This window comes from Mirounga angustirostris, unplaced genomic scaffold (genome assembly GCF_029215605.1).
Source record: "Mirounga angustirostris isolate CCGP_5_RB_7025 unplaced genomic scaffold, mMirAng1.0.hap1 SCAF_9, whole genome shotgun sequence".
Taxonomy (NCBI): Eukaryota; Metazoa; Chordata; class Mammalia; order Carnivora; family Phocidae; genus Mirounga; species Mirounga angustirostris.
Genome location: NW_026991717.1, coordinates 20,723,263 through 20,732,419, shown reverse-complemented (window position 1 = coordinate 20,732,419; position 9,157 = coordinate 20,723,263). Strand labels below are relative to the sequence as shown.

General features: G+C 39.8%; 1 pseudogene; it reads left to right on the top strand.

The window, feature by feature from the left end:
• Positions 1-6,137: 6,137 nt before the first annotated feature.
• On the top strand, positions 6,138-8,160 carry LOC123862043 (3-oxoacyl-[acyl-carrier-protein] reductase-like; annotated as a pseudogene).
• The last annotated feature ends 997 nt before the right edge of the window (positions 8,161-9,157 follow it).

Here is a 9,157-nt window from a genome sequence, read left to right as displayed (position 1 = left end):
TACTAAATTCAGAAATGAAATCTTTACTACCCTTGTACAGAAATAAAAAAAAAAATCATGAGGCCATACTATTAAAAACTTGTGTGCCAACAACTTAGATAACTTAGATGAAATGGAAAAATTCCTAGAAAGACCCAGCCTATCAAAACTGACTCAAGGAAAAAAAAAAAAAATATATATATATATATATAAAATCTAAAAATACATATATAAAAAAAGAGATTGAATTAATAACTGAGAAAAACAAATACTTCCCACAGAGAAAAGCCCAGGACCAGATGGCTTCACTAGTGAATTCTACCATTTAATGAGGTCTGATCTTTCATACCTCTTCCAAAAAATAAAAGAGGAGGATAAGCTTCCCAACTCATTCTATGAGGTCAGTATTAGCCAAAGTTATCACAAGAAAAGAAAACTACAGACCAATATCTTTTATTAATACACATGCAAAAATCCTCAGCAAATTACTAGTAAATGGAATCAAGCAATGTATAGAAAGGATTACACGTCATTACCAAGCAGGATTTATCCCCAAAATGTGATGTTGATTTAATATCCAATGATTAATCATTGTGATATAACACATCAGTAGAATAAATGATAAAACATATGATAACGGTAATAAATGTAGAAAAAGCATTCAGCAGGATTCAACACCCTTTCATGATTTAAAAGAAGATAATGCTCTAAGAACTAGGAATGGAAGGGAACTTCCTAAACCTCATAAAGGGCATCTATGAAAATCTTTCAAACTAATATCATACTAAGTGGGAAGAGACTGAATGCTTTCTCCCTAAGATCAGGAATAAGATACAATGTCTGTTCTTGTCACTTCTATTCAACCTTGTACTGCAGTTCTAGCCAAGACAATTAGGCAAGAAAATGAAATAAAAGGCATCAAAATTAAAAAGAAGAAATGAAAGTATTTATAGATGATATGATCTTGTATACAGAAAGTACTAAGGAGTTCATGAAAAAATTAATATTATTAATATTAGAACTAATAATAAATGATTTCAGCAAAGTTTCAAGACACAAGATCAATATGCAAAAATCAATTGTCTTTCTATTCATCAATGAGCAATCCAAAAATGAAATTAGGAAAACAATTCCATCTATAAGAGCATCAAAAGTTATAAAAAATAGTTAGGAATACATTTAGCTAAAAAATGCATAACTTGTAATCTGGAAAAGTATAAAACATTGTTGAAAGAAATCAAAGACTACCTAGAAAAATGGAAAGACTTCCCATGTTCATGGATTGAAAGACTTAATTTTTTTTTTAAGATTTTATTTATTTATTTGAGAGAGAGAGAATGAGAGACAGAGAGCATGAGAAGGAGGAAGGTCAGAGGGAGAAGCAGACTCCCTGACGAGCAGGGAGCCCGATGCGGGACTCGATCCTGGGACTCCAGGATCATGACCTGAGCTGAAGGCAGTCGCTTAACCAACTGAGCCACCCAGGTGCCCCAAGACTTAATATTGTTAACATGGCAATCCCCAGATTGATCTGTAGAATCAATGCAATCCCTAGCAAAAGCTCAGCTGACTTATTTTCAGAAATTACAAACTGATTCTAAAATTCTTAAGGAAATTCAAGAGACCGAAAATAATCAAAACATTCTTGAAAAAGATCAGAATTGGAAGATTCACAACTGTCAATTTCATTACTTAACACACTACTGGTAAGAATGTAAACTAGTGCAGCCACTTTGGAGAACAGTCTGGCAGTTCCCTAGATAGCTGCTGTACCCTAGAGAAATAGAAACATATGTCTACACAAATACTTGTTCACTCATATTCATAGCAGCATTATTCAGAATAGCCAAAAAGTGGAAACAACTTAAATGTCTGCCAGTTGTTGAATGGACAAATGAAATGTGGTAAATTTGTACAATGGAATATTTTTTGGCAAGAAGAATGAATGAAGCACTGATACCTACTACAACATGGATGAGCCTGGACAACATTATGCCAAGTAAAAGAAGCCAGTCACAAAGGACCACATATTGTATGATTTTATTTATATGAAATGTCCAGAATAGGCAAATCTTTATAGATAGAAAGTAGGTTAGTGGTTGCTGAGGCCTGCAGGAGGGATAATGCCTAAGGGGTGCAGTTTCTTTTTGAGACAATGAAAACGTTCTAAAATGGATTGTGGTGATAAATGCACAATTCCGTGAATATACTAACACACCTTTAATAATGCACTTTAAATGGATAGATTGTCTCTTATATGAATTATTTCAGTAAAGCTACTTACAAAGAGTTGGATATAGACAGGGAAGCAAACCACCAAAGGGCTCTATCTGAACAAGTCATGATAGCATTGAGTCCCTAAGTTGCTGAATCGGTAAGAAGAAATTGGGCGCGAGGGGCGCCTGGGTGGCTCAGTCATTAAGCGTCTGCCTTCGGCTCAGGTCATGATCCCAGGGTCCTGGGATCGAGCCCCGCATCGGGCTCCCTCCTCCGCGGGAAGCCTGCTTCTCCCTCTCCCACTCCCCCTGCTTGTGTTCCTGCTCTCGCTATCTCTCTCTCTGTCAAATAAATAAATAAAATCTTTAAAAAAAAAAAAAGAAGAAGAAGAAATTGGGCGCACTGCAATCTTAGAGGGCCTGCAAAATAGAGCAGGTTGTTATCAGAGAACACTTAGAGATGAAGAATATGGAAAAGGAAAGAAATCCAGGGCCCTCCAATTTAGGGAGTTCATACCAAACCTGAACCCCAGGGATGATAAAACATGCAAGAATTCTGGTTCTCAGTTAACCCAGAATAAAGTCTAAAATGGTGAGAAAAAAAAAAAAAATAGAAATACTGCCGACGGCAGGGACTTTGAAAAAAAATAATGTATCCAGCATCAAAGGAAGACTCAAAGGCAAAAGTATCCGGGAAAGAGAAGGCCAAGTGTATGGGCCAAGAGCAAGGGGTCAGATTTTAGAAGCATTTACTCGTTTAATATAAAGCACAAGTGTTTAAAAGAATGACAACAAGAACCACACGCATGCACGCACACACACACACACAACTCTTGCAATATTGCCAAGGTTGCCACATATACTATAGTCTGTTTCTAGTGAGAAATCAGTAATTTGCTCACATGTTTCTCACTGATTGTCATATTCATAAACACCCCAATAGTTTTTTGGGAAATGCTTGATATTTTATTTATTTGGGGGGACTAGAATAAGATGTGGAGACCCTGCTTTTTTTTGGTTTATCTCAGCATGAATTATGTGGGGTTCTTCTTGACTGTGACTTGTCATAGTGGAGGTGGGACAAAATATCAGGTTTATGCTTCCACACCAGTCTCATCTTGAAAGCAAAAGTGCTAATTGTAGCCAAAAGAGCTTCAGGGACTTAATTCCAAAGCCATAAAAGTGCAGAGCTATGCTCCCTGTTTCCTCTTTCAGAAAAAAGAGAAATTATTTTATTAATTTCCTTTTGATGCCTAAAAATTTAGCAGCTTAAAACAACACCGATTTATTATTCCACAGTTCTGTAGGTCAGAAGGCAGTTGGCTCAGCTGGGCTCTCGTCTCAGGATCTCACAAGGCTGAAACCAAGATGAAGGCCAGGCTGGGTTTTTAGCTGAAGGCTCAGGGGAAAAATCCACTTTGGGAGCTTATTCAGGAAGATGACAGAATTCAGTTCTATGCAGTCGTGGGAAACTGAGGTCCTGGTTTCCTGTCTGATTGTCAGCCAGGCGCCAGGGGCCAGGGACCAGGGACCAGGGGCTGTCACATTCCTTCACATGTGGCCTCTCCTTCCCACCCACAATGGCACCTGGACTCCTTCTCATTCTTGGAATTTCTCTGACTTCCCTTTTTACCTTCCTCTTCTACCTTCCTCCTCTCTCATCAGCCAGAAAAAGTCCTCTGCTTTTAGGACTCATGATTAGATTAGGTGCAGAGAGAATCTCTGAATCCTAATGTCACCTGACTTGGAACTTTCATTACAACCACAAAATCCCAGGCAGCACCTAGATTCATGTTTGGCTGAATAACCACTGACAGGTCTCCTGGGGCATGAGGGCATTATTAGGACCCTGCCTACCACATCTGTAAACATAAAAGAGACAAAAAGGCCAATTCCTAGTTGACACAAGGGTTACCCTTTCTATCCTGAGCCCCACTGTAATAAAACAACCAGTCACTCGGAGAAATTGATGTGTTACAGTAGGTATTCCAACCCACTTCCTTTTCTACACATACTGAGCCTTTGACTACCACATTAGGACCAACAGAAGAACACCACTGATTACTCCTTTGTGCTTCCATGCCTGTCAACTACCTGGCAGAAGCCTTTTATATAAATGTGGCTGTCAGATTAAGTGCTCACCGGAAAGATTATTCTTAGAAAATAAAAAACAACTAGAAACACCATTTCACAGCATATTATTTCTGCACTTGACTTTCTTAAACTGGCCTAGACAATGACTCTTGGAACTTTAGATCCCTTACTCCAACTGGCACATGATAATTTATGAACAAAAGCTCTACTGATGGAAGGAATATGATGGGGACAGGTAGATTCTTCTCGGTCACTGTCTATGCCATTTTAATATCCTCTGAAATCAGAAGTTATTCAAGGAATAAACCGTCATAGATCCTCAGAACAGCCACAACAAATTCCTCGTACAAGTCTAAGCACAGCCTCCTTACAGACCTAGTGGAAAGGGATATCGGTTTGTGCAAGACTTCAGAGCCATTCATGGAGTTATTCCCAGGTTTCCAGAAGTGCGTAATGTTCTTCTCTTACCACTTCCACTTACAAGAAAATAGTTCACAGTACTGGCCTCGCTCACCGTCATTAACATTTCTGTAAATAGAGACAGCCGATAGGTTTTCCTTTATTTGGAATGACTAACAATATTTTTGGTCAGTAATGCCTCGGGGATTTACACAGGCCCCTTTATATTCCTTCCAGCCTTTAAGTAATAATTTAAAAAAGGTAACACTCCTAAAAGGTTAAGATTTCATTCAGTATAGAAGACCTTACCTCATATTTACCTTTCCTGGAAAACAAGGATTCCATTTACCTCTTGGAAGAGCAAGTAGCTGAATATGGTAAAGCCTGAAGGAAAAGTTACAATTTTGCCAAGAGGTGGTATATTAGTTAGGAGGTGACCTCTCCACCAAAGAGAATACTCTACCCCCAAATTGGATTACATGGATCCAGCAATATCTAAACCCAACAACTAGATGGGAATTGATAGGATTTGCAGAACTTAAGAGGTATTATAGGCAATGGGTTCCCAACTTTTCCAGACTAACTCAACTCCTTCAAGAACTTACCAAAAACAGGTAACCAGAATTTACTTGAGAAGCTGCAACTGGCTTTGTCACTTCGAAATCTAAATTACAGGTGACCTCAGGGTGCCTGGGTGGCTCAATCATTAAGCGTCTGCCTTCGGCTCAGGTCATGATCCTGGGGTCCTGGGATCGAGGCCCACATCGGGCTCCCTGCTGGGTGGGGGGGCCTGCTCCTCCCTCTCCTTCTGTCTGCCGCTCCCCCTGCTTGTACTCTCTCTCTCTCACTAATAAAAAATAAAAAATCTTTAAAAAAAAATAAATACATTATAGGTGACCTCAATCCCAGGTCTACCAGGAAAAAAAAATGAATAATCATAACCTTATGTCCTTTCAGTACATTTCCTTGTGCTGAAGCAAAAAAAAAAGGGTGTCAGGAGGGTACCAATGATAGAGGCTTTGGCTCAACAACATGGGAAACACCACCTCCTAATTAGGTATTTCTCTAGATTCAGTGGCTAGTGTCTTCCTCCCCATTATGTGCCATGACTGTGGTTGCAAAACTGGTAGATGCTCCCATGGATGTCACCCTTGCCACACCACTAATTCTACAGCATGTGGATGCTGTTCAGTCCTGACTACTAGCTAGCAACACCCAGCATTGCTCAGTAGGCAGATTAACCATGACGGCTATTGCTGGTCTCTTGTATGACCATTTGTCACTGATACAATCTCAAACCTGCAGTGCTCCTTCCACCACTTGATGAAGGAGAGCCTCATGCTTCTATAACAGCAACTGTAAAACTGAGTGTCCAAGAGGAAGGTCAAGTTGATGTTTCCCTAGGGAATGTGGAACAAATGTTCCTTCTAAAAGATCAACATCGATACCATGGAGGGTAGGCAGAGACTATGTAAAACTGGGTAAGAGGATAACCTTCCACCCAGAGCTGGGTCAGCCCAAGTTTTGGAACTAATAGTCTTGACCAGAGCAGGTGTCCAAAGAGTTAAGGCATGTAGTGAGAGCAGTGGTAAAGAAGGTGAAGGGAGGGGCGCCTGGGTGGCTCAGTTGGTTGAGCGACTGCCTTCGGCTCAGGTCATGATCCTGGAGTCCCGGGATCAAGTCCCACATCGGGCTCCCTGCTCGGCGGGGAGCCTGCTTCTCCCTCTAACCCTACCCCCTCTTGTGCTCTCTCTCTCACTCTCTCTCTCTAATAAATAAATTTAAAAAAAAAAAGAATGTGAAGGGAGTGCACCAGTAGATCATTAAACAAAATAAGTGGCACTATTGTCCTTGCTGATAGGACTTATTTCTGATGAGACAAATATAAGAAAATGAATATATTTATACATAAAATCTGTTTCAGACGTAGGATATTCAGCCTCAGGTTCCGAAAAAAAAAAAAAGAAACATTTGCTAAAATCAAGTTGTTCTGTCAATTTCAATGGGTCCTAAGGCAGCTAAGATGGCCCTTTGGTTGCACCCCCAAAAATGAGGTAAAATTGGACCAAAATGTAATAACACTGCTTTCACTATGAATAAGCATTTATGGGGGAAATTTCTCCTTGGTCGCTAGAAATGTGGAGGGCTTATGCCAAATCTGTACCTTCACACCCCAGAAAAAAAATACCCCGCAACTGTGAAGGTGGGATACATATGGGTCTGAGCCACGTCCCAGAGGAGTTTCAAACACGTAAAGATGGGCTTCATCCAATTACCCAAGGCACAAGGTTACGAATACGTGCTCGGGATCACTTGAAAATTCTCTGGATGGTGAAGACTTCTCAAGCAGAAAAGCCACTGCAAGGACTGCCATATCTACACATGTTGTTAGACAATGTTTTTTCCCATCTGGGGGGGTACTGGGACAGTCATGAAGGAACTTGGTAAGGTGTTCTCGTTCAATCAAAATCTTATTGCCCCTACTCACCACAGTTTCCAGGAAAAGTAGAGGTACCAATGAACTCTCAAAAACTTTAAGGTGGGGCTGCAGGAGCAGGAAGGGTACCGTGGTACATCTTTGTGGCAGTCTGGCTTTTTTTCATTTCAGCTGGGGCGGTTTAAAAGCTGAGGGGATATGGAAAAGAACTGCCACTTCTAGCCCTCTTTCTCCTGAGTTTGTGACTCTGAGGTCCAAGATGGGCAGTCTGCTCTGTTTTGGGGAGGCTCCCAGGGCATTGGCAGGGCAGTGCCCAATGAATGGCCCAGAGAGGCTACTGATTGGCCATCATCCCCAGAAGTCTGGAAGTGGCCAAAGCCACTGGCGCTGGTAACCTTGGTGGAGATCATTTGGCATTTGGCTATGATGATGCCAAAGAACATAAGGCTCAAAATATATTTGAAGACATGGAGAAAAATTTAGGTGGAGTTTATCTCTTGGTAAATGCAGCTGGAATTAACAGGGATAGCCTTTTAGTAAGAACAAAAGCTGAAGGTATGATATTTCAGCACATTCTAATCTCTTGGGTTCCGTGCTGACTTGGAAAGCTGCCAGGAAGACTATGATTCAACATCAAAAAGGGTCTATTATTACTGTAGGCAATTCTGGCCAGTCTGTGTACAGCTCCAGTAAAGGAAGATCTTTAGTAAGTAAAGGAGTATGTACGCAGACAGCTCCAGTCTGCATACATACTCCTGCTAAAGGAGTAACAAGAAAGAAAATTACAGTGAATGTAGTTGCACCAGGATTTGTTCACACAGATAGGATGAAAGACTTGAACATTTGAAGAATAACACCTCTCTTGGTAAGTTTGGAGTACCTATTAATGTGCACAGGACATTAATAGGTTTTAGAATCACCATATATGACACTTGGGTTGTGCACCATATATGGTCATGCCTGGTTGATTTCAGGGTCATGAGTTAGAATCACCGTATGTTACAGGGCATGTTCTGGTAGTGGAAGGGGGATTACAACTCATGATATAATTTATACAGTATTAAGTTATAATAAAGATTAGAATCAAGGGCACACTTTTGTTTGACTCTTGATTTGACAGTCATACCTACATGGGTGACATTTGCTACAAATGTTCATTTCCATTTTTATATGAATATGTGTGAATATGAAAAGAAATATTCATGAAATATTTCATGAATATGAAAAGAACGTGTGACCAATTGTGTTTTCTAAAAGGTATGTACCAATTGAACATAATAAAAAATAAAATAAATAAAAGTATGTACCTTATAGCCTGTAGCAATTTTAATAAACAGACATTTTACAAATGATATAAACAGGTATTATCTTAATTTATATATTTTCTCTCAAAATTATATAGTCTGCTTGTTTTGAGTTTTTTCATTGTATCAGACTAAATTCTCTAGAAGTTAGCCCTATGGGCCATTGCCAAAATATAAGTATTTACAAGGCACTGGTTGGTTATCAATACTTTAGCAATCCTGCTAAAGTTAAGTATTGTATTCCTTTTCCATATACCTTGGAAGATCAATTGTTATGCAGGTTAAAAAAAAGTATCAGTAGCAGTTAGGTACAGACGTGAATTTAGAGTCTGGTTTCTTTGAGTGGCATTACTTCTGACTGAGCAGCTGGGCAAAATAATCTACAAATATAAGTGTGGTACAATTGACCCCTATAAAAAATTCTCAAAGATAATGAGGATTAACCTTTGAGGTTTTACTATCTGGTACAATAATAAGCTACATAGATCTCATCAACTTAGGAAATAGAAGTTGTTTTTTTTTTTTAAACCACTAAACACTCAGTAGGGCAAACTACTTAAAAACAGTCTAAGAAGAATGCCTGGGTGGAACAGTCAGTTGAGCATCCAACTGTTGGTTTTGGCTTGGGTGGTGATCTCGGGGTTGTGGAATTGAGTCCCTCATGAGTCCCACACCCAGTGGGGTGTCTGCTTCTCCTCTCCCTCTCCCTCTGCCCCCTCTCCACTCAC